General features: G+C 37.3%; 1 non-coding gene across 1 annotated transcript; it reads right to left on the reverse strand.

Moving 5' to 3' along the window:
- Positions 1 to 3432: 3432 nt before the first annotated feature.
- TRNAF-GAA (transfer RNA phenylalanine (anticodon GAA)) lies at positions 3433 to 3505 on the reverse strand. The gene has a single exon. It is a non-coding gene; the product is annotated as a tRNA-Phe (tRNA).
- Positions 3506 to 15600: the final 12095 nt, after the last annotated feature.

Below are 15600 nucleotides of genomic sequence, written 5' to 3' on the forward strand. Positions count from 1 at the left end.
TGAAAATCCAAAAACACAAACCCTTAAATGGGAACCAGGATGCTAAGGAATTAAAAAAACTTTATTTTTGACGTTGAACACTACTTGAAGGTTACAGGAACTTGCTCATAGGACCTAAGAGTTACGTTGGCCACAATGCATCTGATGGACGGTAGCGCTCGAAGGTGGATGATATAAAAAATGGGTCATGCACCATAAACTCATGGGAAGACCGTTGATGGAATCGATGCAATCGATGCTCCCCTTGATGGGTTGGCAATTAAAGACCTGACGTTTGATGTTGACTCTTTTGAAGAAAAAGCCACACGATCGAACACCTCGAAATGTCGTGGTAGCTCTAAGAACTCTATTATACGACCTGAGAGTGGAGGGCTACAGGAACTTTCTCATACGACCTGAGAGTTACATTAGCCACAATGCATCTCATGGACGATGCAAAACTATGGTAGTGCTCGAAGGTGAATGGTATAAAAAATGGGTCATGCACCATAAACTCATGGGAAGATCGTTGATGGAATCGATGCAATCGACGCTCCCCTGGATGGGTTGCCAATCAAAGACCTAACATTCGAAGAAAGAGCAACACAATCGAACAGCTCGAAATGTCGCGGTAGCCCTGAGAACTCTAACACACATAGGGAAGGACGTGTCGAAGAGTTAGACATTAAGCAAAAGATCATGCTAAAACTCTTCAGCGATCTGACAAAATACTTCAGGACATCTACACCAAAAATCCATTGTCGTCCAGCGGTCAGGATATCTGGCTTTCACCAAGAAGACCCGGGTTTGATTCTCGGCAATGGAATGTTATTTTCTTATTTCATTTTATTTTACCGTTTCTATCTTAGACTAAAAAGACTTTTTATGAACTTCGTACCTTTGTCAGAGTTATGTTATAGATATTTTGTTCAATTTCAAATGGTTAATGCGATAATCCAGTCGTTTTCGAGGTCTCTCTTGTTGAACGACATCATGGTTGAGATGAGCAGGTGATTCAAATGGTTAATGCGATAATCCAGTCGTTTTCAAAGTCTCTCTTGTTGAACGACGTCATGGTTGAGATGAGAAGGTGATTCAGATGGTTAATGCGATAATCCAGTCGTTTTCGAGGTCTCTCTTGTTGAACGACGTCATGGTTGAGATGAGCACTCGAGTGAGTTTGACAAGTTGGGCTGTAGAGAACCACACCTCAAGCCAAGTTCATGTGGGCTTAACAAACATAAAATCCAAGAACACAACCCCTTAAATGTAAACCGGGATGCTAAGGAATTAAAAAGCTTTATTCTTTACGTAGAACAATACTTGAAGGTTACTGTTACTTGCTCATAGGACCTAAGAGTTACGTTGGTCGCAATGCATCTCATGGACGATGCAAAACTATGGTGGCGCTCGAAGGTGAATGCTATAAAAAATGGGTCATGCACCATAAACTCATGGGAAGACTATTAATCCAATCGATGCAATCGACAATCCTTTGGATGGGTTGCCAATCAAAGACCTGATGTTTGATGTTTGATGTTTACCGTTTTGAAGAAAGAGCCACACGATCGAACAGCTCGAAACGTCGCGGTAATTCTGAGAACTCTATCACACACATGAAAGGACGTGTCGAAGAGTTAGAAATTACCCAAAACATCATAGTAAAACTCTTGAGCGATTAGACAAAAGACTTTAGGACAACTACACCAAAAATTCATTGTTGTCCAACGGTTTGGATATTTGGCTTTCACCTAGGAGATTCTGGTTTGATTCTCTGAAATTGAATATTATTTTCTTATTTCTTTTTATTTTATAGTTTCATCTTTTGTCACCAATTATATTTAAACTTTACCTCATTTTGAGAGGCACTTTAATGGTCAAGTTCGATAGTATCTTAGATTAAAGACTTTTATGAACATCGTACCTATGTTAGTGTTATGCTCTAGATATTTGTTTCAATTTCAACAAGTGGGGTTGAGGTGATTCAAATGGTTAATGTGATAATCCGGCTATTTTCGAGGTCTCTCTTGTTGAACGCCATCATGGTTGAGATGAGCACCCGAGTGAGTTTGACAAGGAGACTCGAATTTAAACTTTACCTACGTTTGAGAGGCACTATAATGGTAAGTTCAATGGTATTTTAGATTAAAAAGACTTTGTTAGTGTTATGTTATAGACATTTGGTCAAGTTCAACAAGTGGGGTTGAGGTGATTCAAATGGTTAATGTCACTTTATTTGATTCAAATTGTTAATGTGATAATCCAGTTGAATAGTTACAGGTGCGGTGAACGTGGAGATTAAACACGTGACCTTCAAATCTTTAGTTTGACACTCTCCCAACTTAGCTATCCCTGCTAACATTAAAAATAAAAATTCATAAGTAAAGCTATTTCCAATAATTCATTATATTTTAAAAAGAAATAATAATCAACTAAACTATAAGGTGCAATGAATGCAATCGAACCAAGACCTTCCAATATTCAATCTAATGCTCTCCCAACTAAGCCATCCCAGATAACATAAAAAATTAATAATCACAAGTTTTAGATTGGATATTTGGCTTTCACCTAGGAGATTCTGGTTTGATTCTCTGAAATTGAATATTATTTTCTTATTTCTTTTTATTTTATAGTTTCATCTTTTGTCACCAATTATATTTAAACTTTACCTCATTTTGAGAGGCACTTTAATGGTCAAGTTCGATAGTATCTTAGATTAAAGACTTTTATGAACCTCGTACCTATGTTAGTGTTATGCTCTAGATATTTGTTTCAATTTCAACAAGTGGGGTTGAGGTGATTCAAATGGTTAATGTGATAATCCGGCTATTTTCGAGGTCTCTCTTGTTGAACGCCATCATGGTTGAGATGAGCACCCGAGTGAGTTTGACAAGGAGACTCGAATTTAAACTTTACCTACGTTTGAGAGGCACTATAATGGTAAGTTCAATGGTATTTTAGATTAAAAAGACTTTGTTAGTGTTATGTTATAGACATTTGGTCAAGTTCAACAAGTGGGGTTGAGGTGATTCAAATGGTTAATGTCACTTTATTTGATTCAAATTGTTAATGTGATAATCCAGTTGAATAGTTACAGGTGCGGTGAACGTGGAGATTAAACACGTGACCTTCAAATCTTTAGTTTGACACTCTCCCAACTTAGCTATCCCTGCTAACATTAAAAATAAAAATTCATAAGTAAAGCTATTTCCAATAATTCATTATATTTTAAAAAGAAATAATAATCAACTAAACTATAAGGTGCAATGAATGCAATCGAACCAAGACCTTCCAATATTCAATCTAATGCTCTCCCAACTAAGCCATCCCAGATAACATAAAAAATTAATAATCACAAGTTTTAGATTGAATAGGCAAGTTATGCAACTTAGTCAACCTAAATTAATAATCACAAGTTTTAGATTGAATAGTCATGCAATGTGAACCAAGTGCGGTGAAGAACGTGGATCGAACACGTGACCTTCAGATCTTCAGTCTGACGCTCTCCCAACTGAGCTATCCCCACAATCATTAGATATGAAAATTCATCAGTAAAGATATTTTCGCTGATTCATTGAGATTTCAAAAGAAATAATGACTAATTTTTTTATTGAATAGTTAGGTTATGCAAATAGAAACAGGTGCAGTGAACGTGGAGATCGAACACGTGACCTTCAAATCTTAAATCTGACGCTCTCCAAACTGAGCTATCCCTGCTAACATTAAAAATGAAAGTTTTTAAGTAAAGGTATTTCCGCTAATTAATTGAAATTTTAGAAAGAAATGATCACTAATAGTCAAACATTAAAAATGAAAGTTTTTAAGTAAAGATATTTCCGCTAATTAATTTAAATTTTAGAAAGAAATGATCACTAATTTTAGATTGAATAGTCAAATTGTGCAACGTGAACCATGTGTGGTGAACGTGGATCGAACACGAGATCTTCAAATCTTCAATCTAACGCTCTCTCAACTGAACTATCCACACTACTGTTAAAAATGAAAATTCATCAGTAAAGGTATTTTCGCTACTTCATTGAAATTTTAAATAGAAATAATCACTAATTTTTAATAAGATATTCAAGTTATCCAACTTGTATAAGGTGCGGTGAACTAGAACACGTTAGGTATTTCCGATAATTCATTGAGATTTCAGAAAGGAACAATGACTAATTTTAGATTGAATAGTCGGGTTATGCAACTAGAATCAGTTGCGGTGAACGTGGAGATCAAACACGACCTTCAAATCTTCAGTCTGACGCTCTCCCAACAGAGCTATCCCCGCTAATATTAAAAATGAAAATTCATAAGTAAAGGTATTTCCGCTAATTCATTATGTTTAAAAAAGAAATAATCACTAATTTTAGATTGAATAAGCAAGTTATGTTTTTAGATTGTATAGTCAGGTAATAAACTTGTATTAGGTGCGTTGAACGTTGATAAAACACGTGTGACCTTCAAATCTTCAGTCTAACAATCTCCCAACTAAGCTACTCTTGCTAACATTAAAAATGAATATTCATCAGTAAAGGTATTGGGTACACTTCTGGAAATTCAACAAAAGGCAATAGTATTAGACCGAGATGCCAGATTTAAATCTCGCTTCTGGAAAATTCAACAAAAGGCATTGGGTATGCAGTTATAGTATGACATTCCACCCATAAATAGATGGTCAAACAGAAATGCTCAAGCAAATATTGGAAGACATGTTGAGGGTATATGTGATGGATTTTGCAGGAAGCTGGGATAAGTACCTACCCCTTATGAAATTCGCTTATAATAATACTTGCCAAGCCACCATAAAAATGGCCACATACGAGGTTCTTTATGGACGAAGATTTTGATCCCCTATCTTTTCGGAAGAAGGGGGGCAAACGACAACTATTGGGCCAGAGCTGGTGCAAATTACCAACGCCGCAGTCCAGAAGATTAAAGCTAGGATACAGACCGCACAAAGCCGAGAGAAAAGCTATGCAGACCTAAGGCGCAAGGACATGGAATTGTAGGTAGGGGATCATATATTCCTAAAGGTAGCACCCCATGAGAGGGGTGCTCAGGTAGGGTGAAAAGGGGAAGCTAAGCCCTAGGTTTATCCGTCCCTTTGAGATATTAGAAAGGATTGGATCTGTGGCCTATAGAATCGGGCAATGCCCAAACTTGTCTGCAGTACATAATATCTTTCATGTATCCATACTACGGAAGTATACCCTAGATCGTTCGCACGTACTGGCTCATGAAACTCTCTTCTTGAGAGATGACCTAACTATAAAGAAGACCCGATTCAAATAATAGACAAGAAAGTCAAATGATTGAGAAACAAGGAAATCTCTCTCGTTAAGGTCCTATGGAAGAATCATAGAGTAGAAGAATCCACTTGGGAAACAAAAGGAAAATAAGAACCTTGTCCCCTGACCTATTTTAGAATAAGCACTTTCGATGACCGAAAGTTTTCAAAGGAGAGGAGAATTTGCAACACTCAAGGTCTACAATAAGAGACAGTGTATAATCCCTACTAGGTTGTATCTAGAAGCAAAGAACAAGTAAAATTGAAAAAACATTAAGAAAATGGTACTTTTTCTAATTTTTATAAACTTCCCGAATCATTAAATTTTTTATAGAATAAGAACTACAAGGTGCTTAAAAAAGGAAGGCTCTGATCGGGGAAGACTTTTCTGGCAGAAGATTCAGAAAAATAAAGAATGAAATTATAGAAATTCTAGACCTTTCAATGGTAGTGGAAAATCCATCTATAAATTATGAATTAGAGTAGACTATTAGGGGCAAGAAGCAAGCTTAATCGAGTACCCAATCGAGAGATACAAGTTTTTTGTTTTGGGGTATCGTGTTCATGGGTTTACCTCCAATTTGAGAACTATAGTCCACTATTCATTTCCAAACTTGTTCCTGACCTTCTAAATAAGTTTACCCATAAGTTTGGTGAAGGAAAGAGGTCCTCAAAGTGCTAGTAGGTTTTCACACGAATTAGTCCACGGTAGGTTACCCTCTAATGTTTTCCTAAGCAAAAACCTCAACTCCTAAAGCCTAACCGATGACATTATGTATAAACTTAGGTTCATCAATAATCCATGTACCAAGTACCGAGAACTATGTGAATAACATGCTAAATAAGTTGCTAGGATCCATACCCATAAGTAACCATTATCTGCATTACGATGTGTACTAAAAGGCCCCTATTCCTCTTTAGGTAGGATGTCCGGCAATATGTATCATGAGCTGGATGTTATGATAGACCTACCTTTCCCATCAGCTAAACAAGATGTCCTGCACAACGATTTACCAGTAGGATTACATGATTATGACGACACCACTCATGTGTTCATGGGGAGAAAATTGAAGGTTATTTTAGGGGAAGGTTTTCAGGATCAGTATATGATACATAACACGATGACCTCTAAGTTCTAAGATCCTGAAAACATAACAAGAAGTAATATCCTAGCTTAAGGTCGCGATTAAAAACCTTCTAGTAGGCTACTTACTAAGTTTTACTCACTCCATGTTTATCATTTTTTTTCAAGTAACTAAGAGTTGGTCGTGGATGAGTGGACTTTGGAGTGTGGGCTATGGACTAACTTCTATTTTTAATCTAGTATTTTTTGTTCTTCTTTTGAGTCTGCTTCTTATTTTGTGTTTGGAACGAATATGTATATGTAACACCCCAAAAATGAAGGAAATTAGCTCCCATAAGAATAAGTCACTCATGAAAGACCCAAAGGATAGAAAGGAAAAAAACTTGATTAAGTAATTACAAAGGACTTAGTCAAGTCACTCGTGTACCCTATCAAGTGATTTCAAGGAGTTAAAGGCCTTTTGAAAAGGATTGGAGAGGAAAAAGTAAATGAAAAGGGCAAAAAAGTCATTTTATCAATTATCAAGAATCTTTCCGGATTTGTAATTCCTTATCTAGAAGGAATCTCAAGATTCAAAATAAGCGAAAAATGATCAAAAAGCGATGAGGAATTTGTAGAAAAATTATGGATTTTTCGAGAAAAATAATAATAAAATATTCGGAAAGTGAAAAATTACCAAAATACCCCTAGAAGAATGGATAACTACAGAAATGTCACTCTAATTAGAATCAGAGAATCTACCGTGACCATCCGAGCAAAATCCTTCGAACTCAAATTTCAACCGTCGGATCTCCTCCAAAATTTGATATGATCTAGAACGAACACGCACGGATCATCACATCCAACGACTAGTATTCAAAACCAAGATCGGTAAGGATATGATTGGAGTTGATATCTCTGAAAAATTACCAGAAAGTTCGATCTCTAAATAACGAAGATTCTGGAGCTCCCAATGTCGGTTTAAGCTCCTCCTATAAAATCTGAAGTAGGAGCACAATACGGAATAAGAATCGAGAAAGGTCGATCCCCCAATCAAAGGCAATAAGCGTTTAGATTCTGGGTCTCCTACTCTCAGATTTCTTCCAAATTCGAGAGCAATCCTCCACCATTTCTCAAAATTTTACATTTTCTCGGGTTTTCTCAATTTTAACCCCATTTCAGACCGATTCTCATAGAAAATCTTATGGTTTCAGAAACTAGACACAATAAGGAGTATGTGGAAGGAAATTTGAAGTAATTCAGATACTGGAAGCTCAAGAATGGACGTCCCAAACGTCGACGACGAGGCAAGTAGCCACCTTGGACTTTTTGTTAAGAAATACTTGTAGAAATTGCTTAGATTTTCATATGAACCCTAAACCAAGTATGAATTAAGGATATATAAAGAAAAACCCAAAGAACCGGAGTTAAGACCCTGAACCGATCAAATAGCTCGAGATTTAAGTAACGTTAAAATTGATGGTGTTAATATAACACATGCAGAAGCAATTTGGATCTTAGGCACTTTTAGAACATCAATTATAGTAAATAACTAGCATGTTCATAAGTATTAAAACTTAATGAGTTTAGATACTAACCTTTTGTAGTTCAAACTCCTTTTTCCTAACGAACCGATTTTGTACCACCACTAGTGTCTTCTCCACTATCCTCCGGCCTTAGAACGGGATTGTGGAATCCGGTGAGTGACTAAACTTGGGAGGGATTTTGTATATATGAAGAGAGTGTTTGTGAGAGGTTTTTTCTCAAGGTTTTTCACCAAGAAGAAGACCTTCCATGTACCATGATCACTCTATTTAAAGAGTCATGTTTGCATGTTAATGCAAATTTGAGTTCACCAAATTTTGACACTCAAAATTCCACTCAAATGTTTGGGATTATGTGGCAAGCATGCATGTTTGAGTTAACCATATTTTGACACTTCAAATTCCACTCAAATATCATCTCATAAGGGAGATTGAGTTAACCGGTAAGGTACAGACCTTTAAAGCACGACTAGTAGCAAAGGGTTATACCCAAAGAGAGGGGGTGGACTATGAAGAAACCTTCTCACCTGTTGCTATGCTTAAATCAATTAGAATACTCTTGTCTATTGCCACATTTTATGATTATGAAATTTGGCAAATGGATGTTAAGACAGCTTTTCTAAACGGCGATCTTGAAGAGAGTATCTATATGGCTCAACCAGAGGGGTTCATTGAACAGGATCACGAGCAAAGGGTTTGCAAGCTTAAAAGATCCATTTATGGGTTGAACTAAGCATCTCGATCCTGGAACATAAAGTTTGATACTGCGATCAAATCTTATGGCTTTAAACAGAATGTTGACGAACCTTGTGTTTATAAAAGGATAGTCAACTCTACAGTAGCTTTCCTGGTGTTGTACGTTGACGATATCCTACTCATTGGAAATGATGTGGGAATTCTGACTGACATTAAGCATTGGCTGGCAACACAATTCCAAATGAAAGATTTGGGAGAGGCTCAGTTTGTTCTTGGAATCCAAATTGTTCGGAATCGCAAGAACAAAACACTAGCATTGTCTCAAGCATCGTACATCGACAAAATGTTGATTCGATATAAGATGCAGGACTCCAACAAAGGATTATTACCTTTCAGGCATGGAGTTCATTTTTCGAAGGAACAAAGTCCTAAGACACCTCAAGAAGTTGAGGATATGAAACACATTCCCTATGCATCAGCAGTCGGTAGTCTGATGTATGCCATGCTATGTACCCGACCCGACATATGCTATGCTGTGGGAATTGTCAGCAGATATCAGTCCAATCCGGGACGTTCTCATTGGACTGCCGTTAAGAATATCCTCAAGTATCTTAGGAGAACGAGGGACTATATGCTAATGTACGGTGCTAAGGATCTGAAACTTACAGGGTACACTGACTCAGATTTTCAGACCGATGTAGATTCGAGGAAATCGACATCAGGATCTGTCTTCACTCTGAACGGAGGAGCAATAATATGGAGAAGCATAAAGCAAGGTTGCATTGCTGATTCCACCATGGAAGCTGAGTATGTTGCTGCTTGTGAAGCAGCGAAAGAATCTGTATGGCTTAGGAAGTTCTTAACTGATTTGGAAGTCGTTCCAAATATGCATCTTCCCGTCACTCTTTATTGTGATAACAGTGGAGCAGTTGCAAATTCAAAAGAACCAAGAAGCCATAAGCGAGGAAAACATATTGAGCGCAAATATCATCTCATAAGGGAGATTGTGCAACGAGGAGATGTGATCGTCACACAGATAGCTTCAGAACACAACATTGCTGATCCATTTACAAAGCCCCTCACGGCTAAAGTGTTTGAAGGGCACCTAGTGAGTCTAGGACTACGAGTTATGTAATCTAGGGCAAGTGGGAGAAAAGGCATGAGTATGTGATGCCCTATTTTATTGTATTTCTCTCTACTCAACGTTATAAAACCCCACTAGAGTTTTAGTCCAAGTGGGAGTTTTGTTGGGTTTTATGTCCTAAAACTCATAGTTTGTAAACAAAGATATATTCTATTTTCAATAAAGTTATTATTGATGTTTATTCAGTAAAAATTGTTATTGAATAAAGTGAACTTTACGATCATTAATCTAAATCCAATAAACTAAGAACACTCTGGCTATAGTATGATTACTTGAACTATATGTAGAGACATAAGAGTGGATCAAGTTCAAGTATATAGTCAAAATGATCTATAGTATAAGGATAAGGCTGAGTACCTTATTCTGGGGACACTATGGATGCGGCCCACTTTTGTATATGATATAAACAATGTGATCACTAAATTGTGCATGTGGAGACATGTGAGTGGGGGCGTCCTATGCAATGAGTATTGCATAAGATCGGACCATGAAGAAAACCACTCTCACTTTATAAAGTTGTTTACTGTTGAGACTGATTTTCTTTTCATTCGATAACCTAGGTAACTCGGTTTTAATCCTGAGCTAACCATGAACTCCTGTTTATTCGGAATTATCCTTAGATTTGCATGGGTGAGAGTGGCTCTAGTTCGCCGACTCAACAGGCCTCCCATTTCAGGGGTAAGACTGGGTGAATGGCTGGGGACGTGGGGTGCAAGACAGAATTCACTCCTACCCACTTTTAGGGATAGAAGAAAGGTAGTTCCCTTAAGCACTGACTCCAGGTCTTGAACAAGGGGCCCCACCCTCTCATTGGCCTGAGAGGGATTCGGTTTACTGGTTGGACCACAAACCAATTGTTCATTAGAGGATCAGTGAGACATAAGGAACAAGAAATAACTTCAGGGGTAAAACGGTAAATTGACCCAGCTCTAGTTACGAACAACCTGTGAATGATCGACTTACTAATCATGGTTATATCAGATGGACAGAAATATATCTATAGTGAGGGGAGTGCAACTACTAGGCTATAGTGGAGTGTCCTAGTAGTTAACGAATGTTGGTTAACCAGGTTAATGAGTTTAATCGGTTAATCTTGGATCGTTGGAGCCCATGATCTATAGGTTCATTAGGTCCCTCTGCTAGCTCATATCGGACTAAACCATAGAACAGTGTGACGAGTGAGTTCGAAGTGTTCGAATTCAAATTAGGGAATATGCGTTACATATATACGATATATTTAACCGCAATTTTGTTTTATTTACGAATTAAACGAAAAGAGAGAATCTGAGATATTTAAATAAGATTTAAATATCTTAAATCAATTATGTGTCGGAATTGATTGGGATTGGCATTTGAATTAATATTAAATATTAATTAAATAGTTTAATTAATCATTTAATGTTACTTTAATTTGAAATTCATTATTCAAATTAATTGTTGAATTAAAATGAAGAAAGTCAAAATGTTGACTTTCAACTAATGGAAAAATCCATGTTAGTGGAATTTTGAGGTGTCAAAATTTGGTTTAACCAAACTTGCATGTTTGCCAAATAAACCCCACAAGTTTGAGTGGAATTTTGAGTGTCAAAATTTGGTTAACTCAAACATGCATGCTTGCCACATAATCCCAAACATTTGAGTGGAATTTTAAGTGTCAAAATTTGGTGATCTCAAGTTTGCATGAACATGCAAACTTCACTCTTTAAATAGAGTGATCATGATACTTGGAAGTAATTCTTCTTCATCTTGATGAAAAAACCTTGAAACAAACACTCTCTTTCACATATACAAAATCCCTCCCAAGTTTAGTCGCTCACCGGATTCCACAATCCCGTTCTAAGGCCGGAGGATAGTGGAGAAGACACTAGTGGTGGTTCGAAACCGGTTCGTGAGGCAAAAGGAGTTTGAACTACAAAAGGTTAGTATTTAAACTCATTAAGTTTTAATACTTATGACCATGCTAGTTATTTACAATGATTGATGTTCTAAAAGTGCCTAAGATCCAAATTGCTTCCGCATGTGTTATATTAACACCAACACGTACAACACCAGGAAAGCTACTGTAGAGTTGACTATCCTTTTATAAACACGAGGTTCGTCAACATTCTATTTAAAGCCATAAGATTTGATCGCAGTATCAAACTTTATATTCAAGGATCGAGATGCTTGCTTCAACTCATAAATGGATCTTTTAAGCTTGCAAAATCTTTGCTTGTGATCCTGTTCAATGAACCCCTCTGGTTGAGCCATATAGATACTCTCTTCAAGATTTCCGTTTAGAAAGGCTGTCTTAACATCCATTTGCCAAATTTCATAATCATAAAATGTGGCAATAGACAAGAGTATTCTAATCGATTTAAGCCTAGCAACAGGAGAGAAGGTTTCTTCATAGTCCACCCCCTCTCTTTGGGTATAACCCTTTGCTACTAGTCGAGCTTTAAAGGTCTGTACCTTACCGGTTTGGTCTCGTTTCTTCTTATAGATCCATTTGCAACCAATAGGTTTTACCCCATCTGGTTGATCTACAAGTTCCCGGACTGAATTGAAGTACATTGACTCCATTTCAAGATTCATGGCTTTAATCCACTGATCTCTATCTTCATCATTCATTGCCTGTTTATAGGTCAATGGATCCTCAACGCCATCATCAGGTATGATGACTTGAGTTTCTACTAAACCCAAGTAACGATCGGGTTGAGTTATAACCCTCCCACTACGTCGAGGCATTCTCAACTCTTGAGAAGGATGTGATTGACCAGAAGTGTCAGCTCCATCAACAACTCTAGTTGAAGGACCAGCTTGATCAACAACTCTTGTTCTTTTATCAGTAGCTTCTTTAGAAATCTCACTTAATACTAGTTTGCTACGAGGTTGATGATTTCTTACGTGGTCTTCCTCTAAGAATGTAGCGTTTGTTGATACAAACACTCTATTTTCTTGAGGGTCATAAAACAAACCACTTTTCGTCTCTTTGGGGTATCCTACGAATAGACATAATTTTGAACGATGTTCTAATTTCTTGGGGTTTTGCAACAACACATGTGCTGGACATCCCCAAATTCTGAGGTGAAGTAAACTACCTTTACGCCCTTTCCATAACTCATAAGGTGTTTCTGAAAAACTCTTAGTAGGAACCATGTTCAAAATGTATGTAGCAGTCTCCACTGCATATCCCCAAAACGGATCGGGTAATTGAGCGAAACTCATCATAGACCGAACCATGTCTAATAGAGTTCTATTTCTCCTTTCTGATACACCATTTTGTTGAGGCATACCAGGGGCTGAGAGTTGAGATCTTATTCCATGTTCTATCATATAGTCCTGAAATCTTAAGTCCATGTACTCTCCTTCTCGATCTAATCGAAGTGTTTTAATAGTTTTACCTAATAGATTCTCAACCTCAGTCTTATACTCTCTAAATTTTTCAAGAGTTTCGAACTTGTGATGCATTAGGTAAAGATAGTCTCATACCTTGAATAATCATCAATAAAACTGATGAAATATTCATACCCTCCTCGTGCTTTGACATTCATTGGACCACAGAGATCTGTATGCACGAGTTCTAAGGTTTTTTTGGCTCTATAACCTTTTTCGGAAAATGATCGTTTAGTCATTTTACCCTCAAGACAAGACTCACATGGAGGTAAAGAGTTGTCTTCTAACTCATTTAGAAGTCCTCTTTTAACCAATCTCTCACTCCTATTGAGATTAATGTGGCCTAGTCTTAAGTGCCAAAGATAGGTATTATGAGAAATCTTTTGTCGTTTATTTTGAGTTTCAGCTGTTTTAAACATCTCGGTATTGAAAATAGCTTTTGTTTCGCTCGGTTTTAACATATATAAGTTGTTTTCTAGTTTTGCAGAACAAATATGAATACCTCTGTTGCAAATGAACAATTCATTGATTTCAAAAGATACTTTATACAATTGTTCTAATAAACAAGAGATAGATATTAGATTTCTTTTCATTTCAGGAACAAAAAGTACATTATCTAATATAATGAATCTATCCACAAAAAACAACTTTAAATTTCCTACTGATCTTGCTGAGACAACCTCTCCTGTTCCAACCCGGAGTGTTATCTCGCCGTCCGCAAGCATTCTCCAGGAGCTAGTTTCCTGGTAAAAAGAACAAATATGATTAGTCGCCCCTGAATCTAGTATCCAGGTTGAGTTGTCATACTCTACTAAACATATGTCTACAACGAGTAAATCATATTTACCTTGTTGTGTCTTTTTGGCTTTCTTCTCTGCAAGGTATTTTGGGCAGTTTCTTTTCCAGTGCCCGTTTTCGTTGCAATGGAAACATTTTCCTTTATCTGCTTTTTGAACCTTGTGTTTGCGGTCAGTAGGAATCTTATTTTTCCCTTTACCCTTCTTCTTCATCAAAACACTTTTAGAAGTTGAAGGTCCAGAATTATTTTTGGGGGACGATCCTCGTAGTAATTTCTTGGAGATAGCAACATTTGCTTCTCCTGTTTGTCCCTTGTTCGTTAAGAGGGACTGATAAGTCTGTAGCTCATTGAGAAGAGCAGTCAAGTTATATTCTATTTTATTCATTACCACATTGGTGCGGAACTGGAAGAAGCTCTTTGGAAGAGGTCCCTTCTTTCGTACGACAGTTGTAAATGTATTTTATGGCTTCATGTCTAAGGGAGAAGGACGGTTGTCCAAACATCCCTTTTAGAGATTTCATAATCTCTTTAGCAGTACCCATAACATCGTGTTTCTTAGCCAAAACATTAGATATGCTGGCTAGAATGTACACTCAGGCTTTTGTCATTTGCCTATATCCATCTGCCATATGCATCCCGAACTGTTCGGTTTGCATTTGAGCTGGGGTTTGGAGGACACTCCTCAGTTTAATCAAACTTTAAATCATCAAGTTGTGTAATTGTCGCCGTTTAATTTCTCAGAAGCGAGTAATCATACTATTGAGTTTGTCATGCTGTGATATAAAGAAAATTCTATTAGTGATTTGACTTAATCCTGTTTAATCCAATTAGTTTTAGCAAATGTAATAATGTACCCAAATCATTATTAATTTGCAACGATACTTTAGTGAGTTAGAGCTGCTACCGAGGGGCAGTCAATCACTCATTCATTAAACCAAGACATTCTTGACTTAAACACTAATCCCAGAATAACTCTTGTTCCTATAGCGTTCTTAGTTATCGCTGTTTTGGTCAAGAATATACCAACTCTTAGTATTTCTTCGTAAGTGTGACCCGCCATTTTCAGACCTCATAGATCGGTCCCAACAATGCTATCGAATGAAAAAGCCAAAGTTGGGAACGGACCTAAGAAATCCTATCCATTTCTGGAGTTTGCGTTGTTTCGACTCCCATGTTACGACCCTCCAATGGTTGCTCTAGGGCAACATGCAGATGGAACATGGGAATCTCACGGTGCAACCTAGTGGTGGAGACCATAGGACGTATTTGATATACTTCCTTCTCCCACTTACTATAAATACTTTCTCTATTCACCTTGTTATTGACTCATGCAAATACCTTCGGAATGGAGGACGCTCCCAGGGCGACACGAGGCCGAGCATGAATCTCACTGTGTGAATTTTACAGAGAGCGTAAAAAGAAAACGATGTATCTTATACACCTTTTTCCTCCCACTAAGTATTTTAGATGGTTGGGTATACTCATTACTTAAGTATATTCTGGCTAATTAAATATAACTTAAGTCTAGGTGATTTTTCTAAATTTTACATCACTTAAGCATGCTCATAAAACTGGGCTAACTAAGCTCAAGTACTGGTCCGATCTCCAGGTAGTAGGTGTTCCGTAAACCGTCAACTTAAGTACCTCCAGCCTTAGACAAGATCGTGCAAGGTGAGCTTTCTCGTAACCGCAATTTTGTAAGACATCGACCTATTT

Source organism: Cucurbita pepo, chromosome 16 (assembly GCF_057944985.1).
Source record: "Cucurbita pepo subsp. pepo isolate OVF chromosome 16, ASM5794498v1, whole genome shotgun sequence".
Lineage (NCBI taxonomy): Eukaryota > Viridiplantae > Streptophyta > Magnoliopsida > Cucurbitales > Cucurbitaceae > Cucurbita > Cucurbita pepo.